General features: G+C 45.4%; 28 non-coding genes across 28 annotated transcripts; all 28 read right to left on the bottom strand.

Annotated features, from left to right (window-relative positions):
- Positions 1-239: 239 nt before the first annotated feature.
- Positions 240-358, bottom strand: LOC118959449. Its single transcript, XR_005047959.1, has one exon. It is a non-coding gene; the product is annotated as a 5S ribosomal RNA (ribosomal RNA).
- A 177-nt stretch (positions 359-535) lies between these two features.
- LOC118959447 lies at positions 536-654 on the bottom strand. The gene has a single exon (XR_005047957.1). It is a non-coding gene; the product is annotated as a 5S ribosomal RNA (ribosomal RNA).
- Positions 655-1,078: 424 nt separating this feature from the next.
- Positions 1,079-1,197, bottom strand: LOC118959329. Its single transcript, XR_005047839.1, has one exon. It is a non-coding gene; the product is annotated as a 5S ribosomal RNA (ribosomal RNA).
- A 425-nt stretch (positions 1,198-1,622) lies between these two features.
- Positions 1,623-1,742, bottom strand: LOC118959460. Its single transcript, XR_005047970.1, has one exon. It is a non-coding gene; the product is annotated as a 5S ribosomal RNA (ribosomal RNA).
- Positions 1,743-2,165: 423 nt separating this feature from the next.
- On the bottom strand, positions 2,166-2,284 carry LOC118959433. The gene has a single exon (XR_005047943.1). It is a non-coding gene; the product is annotated as a 5S ribosomal RNA (ribosomal RNA).
- A 177-nt stretch (positions 2,285-2,461) lies between these two features.
- Positions 2,462-2,580, bottom strand: LOC118959434. The gene has a single exon (XR_005047944.1). It is a non-coding gene; the product is annotated as a 5S ribosomal RNA (ribosomal RNA).
- Positions 2,581-2,757: 177 nt separating this feature from the next.
- Positions 2,758-2,876, bottom strand: LOC118959330. Its single transcript, XR_005047840.1, has one exon. It is a non-coding gene; the product is annotated as a 5S ribosomal RNA (ribosomal RNA).
- Positions 2,877-3,137: 261 nt separating this feature from the next.
- On the bottom strand, positions 3,138-3,257 carry LOC118959442. The gene has a single exon (XR_005047952.1). It is a non-coding gene; the product is annotated as a 5S ribosomal RNA (ribosomal RNA).
- Positions 3,258-3,435: 178 nt separating this feature from the next.
- Positions 3,436-3,554, bottom strand: LOC118959457. Its single transcript, XR_005047967.1, has one exon. It is a non-coding gene; the product is annotated as a 5S ribosomal RNA (ribosomal RNA).
- Positions 3,555-3,814: 260 nt separating this feature from the next.
- LOC118959454 lies at positions 3,815-3,933 on the bottom strand. Its single transcript, XR_005047964.1, has one exon. It is a non-coding gene; the product is annotated as a 5S ribosomal RNA (ribosomal RNA).
- Positions 3,934-4,110: 177 nt separating this feature from the next.
- LOC118959331 lies at positions 4,111-4,229 on the bottom strand. The gene has a single exon (XR_005047841.1). It is a non-coding gene; the product is annotated as a 5S ribosomal RNA (ribosomal RNA).
- Positions 4,230-4,406: 177 nt separating this feature from the next.
- LOC118959332 lies at positions 4,407-4,525 on the bottom strand. The gene has a single exon (XR_005047842.1). It is a non-coding gene; the product is annotated as a 5S ribosomal RNA (ribosomal RNA).
- A 260-nt stretch (positions 4,526-4,785) lies between these two features.
- LOC118959333 lies at positions 4,786-4,904 on the bottom strand. The gene has a single exon (XR_005047843.1). It is a non-coding gene; the product is annotated as a 5S ribosomal RNA (ribosomal RNA).
- A 177-nt stretch (positions 4,905-5,081) lies between these two features.
- LOC118959451 lies at positions 5,082-5,199 on the bottom strand. Its single transcript, XR_005047961.1, has one exon. It is a non-coding gene; the product is annotated as a 5S ribosomal RNA (ribosomal RNA).
- Positions 5,200-5,459: 260 nt separating this feature from the next.
- On the bottom strand, positions 5,460-5,578 carry LOC118959334. Its single transcript, XR_005047844.1, has one exon. It is a non-coding gene; the product is annotated as a 5S ribosomal RNA (ribosomal RNA).
- A 177-nt stretch (positions 5,579-5,755) lies between these two features.
- Positions 5,756-5,874, bottom strand: LOC118959335. Its single transcript, XR_005047845.1, has one exon. It is a non-coding gene; the product is annotated as a 5S ribosomal RNA (ribosomal RNA).
- A 260-nt stretch (positions 5,875-6,134) lies between these two features.
- On the bottom strand, positions 6,135-6,253 carry LOC118959336. Its single transcript, XR_005047846.1, has one exon. It is a non-coding gene; the product is annotated as a 5S ribosomal RNA (ribosomal RNA).
- A 177-nt stretch (positions 6,254-6,430) lies between these two features.
- LOC118959337 lies at positions 6,431-6,549 on the bottom strand. Its single transcript, XR_005047847.1, has one exon. It is a non-coding gene; the product is annotated as a 5S ribosomal RNA (ribosomal RNA).
- Positions 6,550-6,808: 259 nt separating this feature from the next.
- Positions 6,809-6,927, bottom strand: LOC118959338. The gene has a single exon (XR_005047848.1). It is a non-coding gene; the product is annotated as a 5S ribosomal RNA (ribosomal RNA).
- A 177-nt stretch (positions 6,928-7,104) lies between these two features.
- Positions 7,105-7,223, bottom strand: LOC118959340. The gene has a single exon (XR_005047850.1). It is a non-coding gene; the product is annotated as a 5S ribosomal RNA (ribosomal RNA).
- Positions 7,224-7,400: 177 nt separating this feature from the next.
- Positions 7,401-7,519, bottom strand: LOC118959341. Its single transcript, XR_005047851.1, has one exon. It is a non-coding gene; the product is annotated as a 5S ribosomal RNA (ribosomal RNA).
- A 260-nt stretch (positions 7,520-7,779) lies between these two features.
- On the bottom strand, positions 7,780-7,898 carry LOC118959342. Its single transcript, XR_005047852.1, has one exon. It is a non-coding gene; the product is annotated as a 5S ribosomal RNA (ribosomal RNA).
- A 177-nt stretch (positions 7,899-8,075) lies between these two features.
- LOC118959343 lies at positions 8,076-8,194 on the bottom strand. Its single transcript, XR_005047853.1, has one exon. It is a non-coding gene; the product is annotated as a 5S ribosomal RNA (ribosomal RNA).
- A 260-nt stretch (positions 8,195-8,454) lies between these two features.
- LOC118959344 lies at positions 8,455-8,573 on the bottom strand. Its single transcript, XR_005047854.1, has one exon. It is a non-coding gene; the product is annotated as a 5S ribosomal RNA (ribosomal RNA).
- Positions 8,574-8,750: 177 nt separating this feature from the next.
- On the bottom strand, positions 8,751-8,869 carry LOC118959345. The gene has a single exon (XR_005047855.1). It is a non-coding gene; the product is annotated as a 5S ribosomal RNA (ribosomal RNA).
- A 260-nt stretch (positions 8,870-9,129) lies between these two features.
- Positions 9,130-9,248, bottom strand: LOC118959346. Its single transcript, XR_005047856.1, has one exon. It is a non-coding gene; the product is annotated as a 5S ribosomal RNA (ribosomal RNA).
- Positions 9,249-9,425: 177 nt separating this feature from the next.
- Positions 9,426-9,544, bottom strand: LOC118959347. The gene has a single exon (XR_005047857.1). It is a non-coding gene; the product is annotated as a 5S ribosomal RNA (ribosomal RNA).
- Positions 9,545-9,720: 176 nt separating this feature from the next.
- LOC118959348 lies at positions 9,721-9,839 on the bottom strand. The gene has a single exon (XR_005047858.1). It is a non-coding gene; the product is annotated as a 5S ribosomal RNA (ribosomal RNA).
- Positions 9,840-9,929: the final 90 nt, after the last annotated feature.

Genomic DNA, 9,929 nt, shown 5'->3' on the forward strand with positions numbered 1-9,929 from the left:
TATGTAAAGTCAAAGTGAGCCTGATTAACAGCTGTTGCATTTCCACCATTTAGATAAGCATCTTTGTGTCACTCAAAAAGTGGAAGAAATTGCATATACTGTAGCCATAATTTGTAGCACAGATTGTTGGATGAAATACAAACTAACCTTGCTTACTTATTTCAAAGCGAGGGCACATATTTCAGCCTTGTGGGAAAAAAACGGACAAAGAGTTGAAATTCCACAAGGCAGTGACAAAAAGCTTACAGCACCTGGTATTCCCAGGCGGTCTCCCATCCAAGTACTAACCAGGCCCGACCCTGCTTAGCTTCCGAGATCGGACGAGATCAGGCTTACTCAGGCCGGTGTGGCCGTAAGCGAAAGGCAATCTCAAAAAGTGGATGAAATTGCATATACTGTAGCCATAATTTGTAGCACAGATTGTTGGATGAAATACAAACTAACCTTGCTTACTTATTTCAAAGCGAGGGCACATATTTCAGCCTTGTGGGAAAAAACGGACAAAGAGTTGAAATTCCACAAGGCAGTGACAAAAAGCTTACAGCACCTGGTATTCCCAGGCGGTCTCCCATCCAAGTACTAACCAGGACCGACCCTGCTTAGCTTCCGAGATCGGACGAGATCAGGCGTACTCAGGCCGGTGTGGCCGTAAGCGAAAGGCAATCTCAAAAAGTGGATGAAATTGCATATACTGTAGCCATAATTTGTAGCACAGATTGTTGGATGAAATACAAACTAACCTTGCTTACTTATTTCAAAGCGAGGGCACATATTTCAGCCTTGTGGGAAAAAACGGACAAAGAGTTGAAATTCCACAAGGCAGTGACAAAAAGCTTACAGCACCTGGTATTCCCAGGCGGTCTCCCATCCAAGTACTAACCAGGCCCGACCCTGCTTAGCTTCCGAGATCGGACGAGATCAGCGAGAAATTGCATATACTGTAGCCATAATTTGCAGCACAGATTGTTGGATGAAATACAAACTAACCTTGCTTACTTATTTCAAAGCGAGGGCACATATTTCAGCCTTGTGGGAAAAAACGGACAAAGAGTTGAAATTCCACAAGGCAGTGACAAAAAGCTTACAGCACCTGGTATTCCCAGGCGGTCTCCCATCCAAGTACTAACCAGGCCCGACCCTGCTTAGCTTCCGAGATCGGACGAGATCAGGCGTACTCAGGCCGGTGTGGCCGTAAGCGAAAGGCAATCTCAAAAAGTGGATGAAATTGCATATACTGTAGCCATAATTTGTAGCACAGATTGTTGGATGAAATACAAACTAACCTTGCTTACTTATTTCAAAGCGAGGGCACATATTTCAGCCTTGTGGGAAAAAAACGGACAAAGAGTTGAAATTCCACAAGGCAGTGACAAAAAGCTTACAGCACCTGGTATTCCCAGGCGGTCTCCCATCCAAGTACTAACCAGGCCCGACCCTGCTTAGCTTCCGAGATCGGACGAGATCAGCGAGAAATTGCATATACTGTAGCCATAATTTGCAGCACAGATTGTTGGATGAAATACAAACTAACCTTGCTTACTTATTTCAAAGCGAGGGCACATATTTCAGCCTTGTGGGAAAAAACGGACAAAGAGTTGAAATTCCACAAGGCAGTGACAAAAAGCTTACAGCACCTGGTATTCCCAGGCGGTCTCCCATCCAAGTACTAACCAGGCCCGACCCTGCTTAGCTTCCGAGATCGGACGAGATCAGGCGTACTCAGGCCGGTGTGGCCGGTAAGCGAAAGGCAATCTCAAAAAGTGGATGAAATTGCATATACTGTAGCCATAATTTGTAGCACAGATTGTTGGATGAAATACAAACTAACCTTGCTTACTTATTTCAAAGCGAGGGCACATATTTCAGCCTTGTGGGAAAAAACGGACAAAGAGTTGAAATTCCACAAGGCAGTGACAAAAAGGTTACAGCACCTGGTATTCCCAGGCGGTCTCCCATCCAAGTACTAACCAGGCCCGACCCTGCTAGCTTCCGAGATCGGACGAAATCAGCGAGAAATTGCATATACTGTAGCCATAATTTGCAGCACAGATTGTTGGATGAAATACAAACTAACCTTGCTTACTTATTTCAAAGCGAGGGCACATATTTCAGCCTTGTGGGAAAAAACGGACAAAGAGTTGAAATTCCACAAGGCAGTGACAAAAAGCTTACAGCACCTGGTATTCCCAGGCGGTCTCCCATTCAAGTACTAACCAGGCCCGACCCTGCTTAGCTTCCGAGATCGGACGAGATCAGGCGTACTCAGGCCGGTGTGGCCGTAAGCGAAAGGCAATCTCAAAAAGTGGATGAAATTGCATATACTGTAGCCATAATTTGTAGCACAGATTGTTGGATGAAATACAAACTAACCTTGCTTACTTATTTCAAAGCGAGGGCACATATTTCAGCCTTGTGGGAAAAAACGGACAAAGAGTTGAAATTCCACAAGGCAGTGACAAAAAGCTTACAGCACCTGGTATTCCCAGGCGGTCTCCCATTCAAGTACTAACCAGGCCCGACCCTGCTTAGCTTCCGAGATCGGACGAGATCAGGCGTACTCAGGCCGGTGTGGCCGTAAGCGAAAGGCAATCTCAAAAAGTGGATGAAATTGCATATACTGTAGCCATAATTTGTAGCACAGATTGTTGGATGAAATACAAACTAACCTTGCTTACTTATTTCAAAGCGAGGGCACATATTTCAGCCTTGTGGGAAAAAACGGACAAAGAGTTGAAATTCCACAAGGCAGTGACAAAAAGCTTACAGCACCTGGTATTCCCAGGCGGTCTCCCATCCAAGTACTAACCAGGCCCGACCCTGCTTAGCTTCCGAGATCGGACGAGATCAGGCGTACTCAGGCCGGTGTGGCCGTAAGCAAGAAACTATCTCTTGGTGCACCATGTAAAGTCAAAGTGAGCCTGATTAACAGCTGTTGCATTTCCACCATTTAGATAAGCATCTTTGTGTCACTCAAAAAGTGGAAGAAATTGCATATACTGTAGCCATAATTTGTAGCACAGATTGTTGGATGAAATACAAACTAACCTTGCTTACTTATTTCAAAGCGAGGGCACATATTTCAGCCTTGTGGGAAAAAAACGGACAAAGAGTTGAAATTCCACAAGGCAGTGACAAAAAGCTTACAGCACCTGGTATTCCCAGGCGGTCTCCCATCCAAGTACTAACCAGGCCCGACCCTGCTTAGCTTCCGAGATCGGACGAGATCAGGCGTTACTCAGGCCGGTGTGGCCGTAAGCGAAAGGCAATCTCAAAAAGTGGATGAAATTGCATATACTGTAGCCATAATTTGTAGCACAGATTGTTGGATGAAATACAAACTAACCTTGCTTACTTATTTCAAAGCGAGGGCACATATTTCAGCCTTGTGGGAAAAAAACGGACAAAGAGTTGAAATTCCACAAGGCAGTGACAAAAAGCTTACAGCACCTGGTATTCCCAGGCGGTCTCCCATCCAAGTACTAACCAGGCCCGACCCTGCTTAGCTTCCGAGATCGGACGAGATCAGGCGTACTCAGGCCTGTGTGGCCGTAAGCGAGAAACTATCTCTTGGTGCACTATGTAAAGTCAAAGTGAGCCTGATTAACAGCTGTTGCATTTCCACCATTTAGATAAGCATCTTTGTGTCACTCAAAAAGTGGAAGAAATTGCATATACTGTAGCCATAATTTGTAGCACAGATTGTTGGATGAAATACAAACTAACCTTGCTTACTTATTTCAAAGCGAGGGCACATATTTCAGCCTTGTGGGAAAAAACGGACAAAGAGTTGAAATTCCACAAGGCAGTGACAAAAAGCTTACAGCACCTGGTATTCCCAGGCGGTCTCCCATCCAAGTACTAACCAGGCCCGACCCTGCTTAGCTTCCAAGATCGGACGAGATCAGGCGTACTCAGGCCGGTGTGGCCGCAAGCGAAAGGCAATCTCAAAAAGTGGATGAAATTGCATATACTGTAGCCATAATTTGTAGCACAGATTGTTGGATGAAATACAAACTAACCTTGCTTACTTATTTCAAAGCGAGGGCACATATTTCAGCCTTGTGGGAAAAAACGGACAAAGAGTTGAAATTCCACAAGGCAGTGACAAAAAGCTTACAGCACCTGGTATTCCCAGGCGGTCTCCCATCCAAGTACTAACCAGGCCCGACCCTGCTTAGCTTCCGAGATCGGACGAGATCAGGCGTACTCAGGCCGGTGTGGCCGTAAGCGAAAGGCAATCTCAAAAAGTGGATGAAATTGCATATACTGTAGCCATAATTTGTAGCACAGATTGTTGGATGAAATACAAACTAACCTTGCTTACTTATTTCAAAGCGAGGGCACATATTTCAGCCTTGTGGGAAAAAACGGACAAAGAGTTGAAATTCCACAAGGCAGTGACAAAAAGCTTACAGCACCTGGTATTCCCAGGCGGTCTCCCATCCAAGTACTAACCAGGCCCGACCCTGCTTAGCTTCCGAGATCGGACGAGATCAGGCGTACTCAGGCCGGTGTGGCCGTAAGCGAGAAACTATCTCTTGGTGCACTATGTAAAGTCAAAGTGAGCCTGATTAACAGCTGTTGCATTTCCACCATTTAGATAAGCATCTTTGTGTCACTCAAAAAGTGGAAGAAATTGCATATACTGTAGCCATAATTTGTAGCACAGATTGTTGGATGAAATACAAACTAACCTTGCTTACTTATTTCAAAGCGAGGGCACATATTTCAGCCTTGTGGGAAAAAACGGACAAAGAGTTGAAATTCCACAAGGCAGTGACAAAAAGCTTACAGCACCTGGTATTCCCAGGCGGTCTCCCATCCAAGTACTAACCAGGCCCGACCCTGCTTAGCTTCCGAGATCGGACGAGATCAGGCGTACTCAGGCCGGTGTGGCCGTAAGCGAAAGGCAATCTCAAAAAGTGGATGAAATTGCATATACTGTAGCCATAATTTGTAGCACAGATTGTTGGATGAAATACAAACTAACCTTGCTTACTTATTTCAAAGCGAGGGCACATATTTCAGCCTTGTGGGAAAAAACGGACAAAGAGTTGAAATTCCACAAGGCAGTGACAAAAAGCTTACAGCACCTGGTATTCCCAGGCGGTCTCCCATCCAAGTACTAACCAGGCCCGACCCTGCTTAGCTTCCGAGATCGGACGAGATCAGGCGTACTCAGGCGGTGTGGCCGTAAGCGAGAAACTATCTCTTGGTGCACTATGTAAAGTCAAAGTGAGCCTGATTAACAGCTGTTGCATTTCCACCATTTAGATAAGCATCTTTGTGTCACTCAAAAAGTGGAAGAAATTGCATATACTGTAGCCATAATTTGTAGCACAGATTGTTGGATGAAATACAAACTAACCTTGCTTACTTATTTCAAAGCGAGGGCACATATTTCAGCCTTGTGGGAAAAAACGGACAAAGAGTTGAAATTCCACAAGGCAGTGACAAAAAGCTTACAGCACCTGGTATTCCCAGGCGGTCTCCCATCCAAGTACTAACCAGGCCCGACCCTGCTTAGCTTCCGAGATCGGACGAGATCAGGCGTACTCAGGCCGGTGTGGCCGTAAGCGAAAGGCAATCTCAAAAAGTGGATGAAATTGCATATACTGTAGCCATAATTTGTAGCACAGATTGTTGGATGAAATACAAACTAACCTTGCTTACTTATTTCAAAGCGAGGGCACATATTTCAGCCTTGTGGGAAAAAACGGACAAAGAGTTGAAATTCCACAAGGCAGTGACAAAAAGCTTACAGCACCTGGTATTCCCAGGCGGTCTCCCATCCAAGTACTAACCAGGCCCGACCCTGCTTAGCTTCCGAGATCGGACGAGATCAGGCGTACTCAGGCCGGTGTGGCCGTAAGCGAGAAACTATCTCTTGGTGCACTATGTAAAGTCAAAGTGAGCCTGATTAACAGCTGTTGCATTTCCACCATTTAGATAAGCATCTTTGTGTCACTCAAAAAGTGGAAGAAATTGCATATACTGTAGCCATAATTTGTAGCACAGATTGTTGGATGAAATACAAACTAACCTTGCTTACTTATTTCAAAGCGAGGGCACATATTTCAGCCTTGTGGGAAAAAACGGACAAAGAGTTGAAATTCCACAAGGCAGTGACAAAAAGCTTACAGCACCTGGTATTCCCAGGCGGTCTCCCATCCAAGTACTAACCAGGCCCGACCCTGCTTAGCTTCCGAGATCGGACGAGATCAGGCGTACTCAGGCCGGTGTGGCCGTAAGCGAAAGGCAATCTCAAAAAGTGGATGAAATTGCATATACTGTAGCCATAATTTGTAGCACAGATTGTTGGATGAAATACAAACTAACCTTGCTTACTTATTTCAAAGCGAGGGCACATATTTCAGCCTTGTGGGAAAAAACGGACAAAGAGTTGAAATTCCACAAGGCAGTGACAAAAAGCTTACAGCACCTGGTATTCCCAGGCGGTCTCCCATCCAAGTACTAACCAGGCCCGACCCTGCTTAGCTTCCGAGATCGGACGAGATCAGGCGTACTCAGGCCGGTGTGGCCGTAAGCGAGAAACTATCTCTTGGTGCACTATGTAAAGTCAAAGTGAGCCTGATTAACAGCTGTTGCATTTCCACCATTTAGATAAGCATCTTTGTGTCACTCAAAAAGTGGAAGAAATTGCATATACTGTAGCCATAATTTGTAGCACAGATTGTTGGATGAAATACAAACTAACCTTGCTTACTTATTTCAAAGCGAGGGCACATATTTCAGCCTTGTGGGAAAAAACGGACAAAGAGTTGAAATTCCACAAGGCAGTGACAAAAGCTTACAGCACCTGGTATTCCCAGGCGGTCTCCCATCCAAGTACTAACCAGGCCCGACCCTGCTTAGCTTCCGAGATCGGACGAGATCAGGCGTACTCAGGCCGGTGTGGCCGTAAGCGAAAGGCAATCTCAAAAAGTGGATGAAATTGCATATACTGTAGCCATAATTTGTAGCACAGATTGTTGGATGAAATACAAACTAACCTTGCTTACTTATTTCAAAGCGAGGGCACATATTTCAGCCTTGTGGGAAAAAACGGACAAAGAGTTGAAATTCCACAAGGCAGTGACAAAAAGCTTACAGCACCTGGTATTCCCAGGCGGTCTCCCATCCAAGTACTAACCAGGCCCGACCCTGCTTAGCTTCCGAGATCGGACGAGATCAGGCGTACTCAGGCCGGTGTGGCCGTAAGCGAAAGGCAATCTCAAAAAGTGGATGAAATTGCATATACTGTAGCCATAATTTGTAGCACAGATTGTTGGATGAAATACAAACTAACCTTGCTTACTTATTTCAAAGCGAGGGCACATATTTCAGCCTTGTGGGAAAAAACGGACAAAGAGTTGAAATTCCACAAGGCAGTGACAAAAAGCTTACAGCACCTGGTATTCCCAGGCGGTCTCCCATCCAAGTACTAACCAGGCCCGACCCTGCTTAGCTTCCGAGATCGGACGAGATCAGGCGTACTCAGGCCGGTGTGGCCGTAAGCGAGAAACTATCTCTTGGTGCACTATGTAAAGTCAAAGTGAGCCTGATTAACAGCTGTTGCATTTCCACCATTTAGATAAGCATCTTTGTGTCACTCAAAAAGTGGAAGAAATTGCATATACTGTAGCCATAATTTGTAGCACAGATTGTTGGATGAAATACAAACTAACCTTGCTTACTTATTTCAAAGCGAGGGCACATATTTCAGCCTTGTGGGAAAAAACGGACAAAGAGTTGAAATTCCACAAGGCAGTGACAAAAAGCTTACAGCACCTGGTATTCCCAGGCGGTCTCCCATCCAAGTACTAACCAGGCCCGACCCTGCTTAGCTTCCGAGATCGGACGAGATCAGGCGTACTCAGGCCGGTGTGGCCGTAAGCGAAAGGCAATCTCAAAAAGTGGATGAAATTGCATATACTGTAGCCATAATTTGTAGCACAGATTGTTGGATGAAATACAAACTAACCTTGCTTACTTATTTCAAAGCGAGGGCACATATTTCAGCCTTGTGGGAAAAAACGGACAAAGAGTTGAAATTCCACAAGGCAGTGACAAAAAGCTTACAGCACCTGGTATTCCCAGGCGGTCTCCCATCCAAGTACTAACCAGGCCCGACCCTGCTTAGCTTCCGAGATCGGACGAGATCAGGCGTACTCAGGCCGGTGTGGCCGTAAGCGAGAAACTATCTCTTGGTGCACTATGTAAAGTCAAAGTGAGCCTGATTAACAGCTGTTGCATTTCCACCATTTAGATAAGCATCTTTGTGTCACTCAAAAAGTGGAAGAAATTGCATATACTGTAGCCATAATTTGTAGCACAGATTGTTGGATGAAATACAAACTAACCTTGCTTACTTATTTCAAAGCGAGGGCACATATTTCAGCCTTGTGGGAAAAAACGGACAAAGAGTTGAAATTCCACAAGGCAGTGACAAAAAGCTTACAGCACCTGGTATTCCCAGGCGGTCTCCCATCCAAGTACTAACCAGGCCCGACCCTGCTTAGCTTCCGAGATCGGACGAGATCAGGCGTACTCAGGCCGGTGTGGCCGTAAGCGAAAGGCAATCTCAAAAAGTGGATGAAATTGCATATACTGTAGCCATAATTTGTAGCACAGATTGTTGGATGAAATACAAACTAACCTTGCTTACTTATTTCAAAGCGAGGGCACATATTTCAGCCTTGTGGGAAAAAACGGACAAAGAGTTGAAATTCCACAAGGCAGTGACAAAAAGCTTACAGCACCTGGTATTCCCAGGCGGTCTCCCATCCAAGTACTAACCAGGCCCGACCCTGCTTAGCTTCCGAGATCGGACGAGATCAGGCGTACTCAGGCCGGTGTGGCCGTAAGCGAGAAACTATCTCTTGGTGCACTATGTAAAGTCAAAGTGAGCCTGATTAACAGCTGTTGCATTTCCACCATTTAGATAAGCATCTTTGTGTCACTCAAAAAGTGGAAGAAATTGCATATACTGTAGCCATAATTTGTAGCACAGATTGTTGGATGAAATACAAACTAACCTTGCTTACTTATTTCAAAGCGAGGGCACATATTTCAGCCTTGTGGGAAAAAACGGACAAAGAGTTGAAATTCCACAAGGCAGTGACAAAAAGCTTACAGCACCTGGTATTCCCAGGCGGTCTCCCATCCAAGTACTAACCAGGCCCGACCCTGCTTAGCTTCCGAGATCGGACGAGATCAGGCGTACTCAGGCCGGTGTGGCCGTAAGCGAAAGGCAATCTCAAAAAGTGGATGAAATTGCATATACTGTAGCCATAATTTGTAGCACAGATTGTTGGATGAAATACAAACTAACCTTGCTTACTTATTTCAAAGCGAGGGCACATATTTCAGCCTTGTGGGAAAAAACGGACAAAGAGTTGAAATTCCACAAGGCAGTGACAAAAAGCTTACAGCACCTGGTATTCCCAGGCGGTCTCCCATCCAAGTACTAACCAGGCCCGACCCTGCTTAGCTTCCGAGATCGGACGAGATCAGGCGTACTCAGGCCGGTGTGGCCGTAAGCGAAAGGCAATCTCAAAAGTGGATGAAATTGCATATACTGTAGCCATAATTTGTAGCACAGATTGTTGGATGAAATACAAACTAACCTTGCTTACTTATTTCAAAGCGAGGGCACATATTTCAGCCTTGTGGGAAAAAACGGACAAAGAGTTGAAATTCCACAAGGCAGTGACAAAAAGCTTACAGCACCTGGTATTCCCAGGCGGTCTCCCATCCAAGTACTAACCAGGCCCGACCCTGCTTAGCTTCCGAGATCGGACGAGATCAGGCGTACTCAGGCCGGTGTGGCCGTAAGCGAGAAACTATCTCTTGGTGCACTATGTAAAGTCAAAGTGAGCCTGATTAACAGCTGTTGCATTTCCACCATTTAGATAAGCATCTTTGTG

This window comes from Oncorhynchus mykiss, unplaced genomic scaffold (genome assembly GCF_013265735.2).
Source record: "Oncorhynchus mykiss isolate Arlee unplaced genomic scaffold, USDA_OmykA_1.1 un_scaffold_553, whole genome shotgun sequence".
Taxonomy (NCBI): Eukaryota; Metazoa; Chordata; class Actinopteri; order Salmoniformes; family Salmonidae; genus Oncorhynchus; species Oncorhynchus mykiss.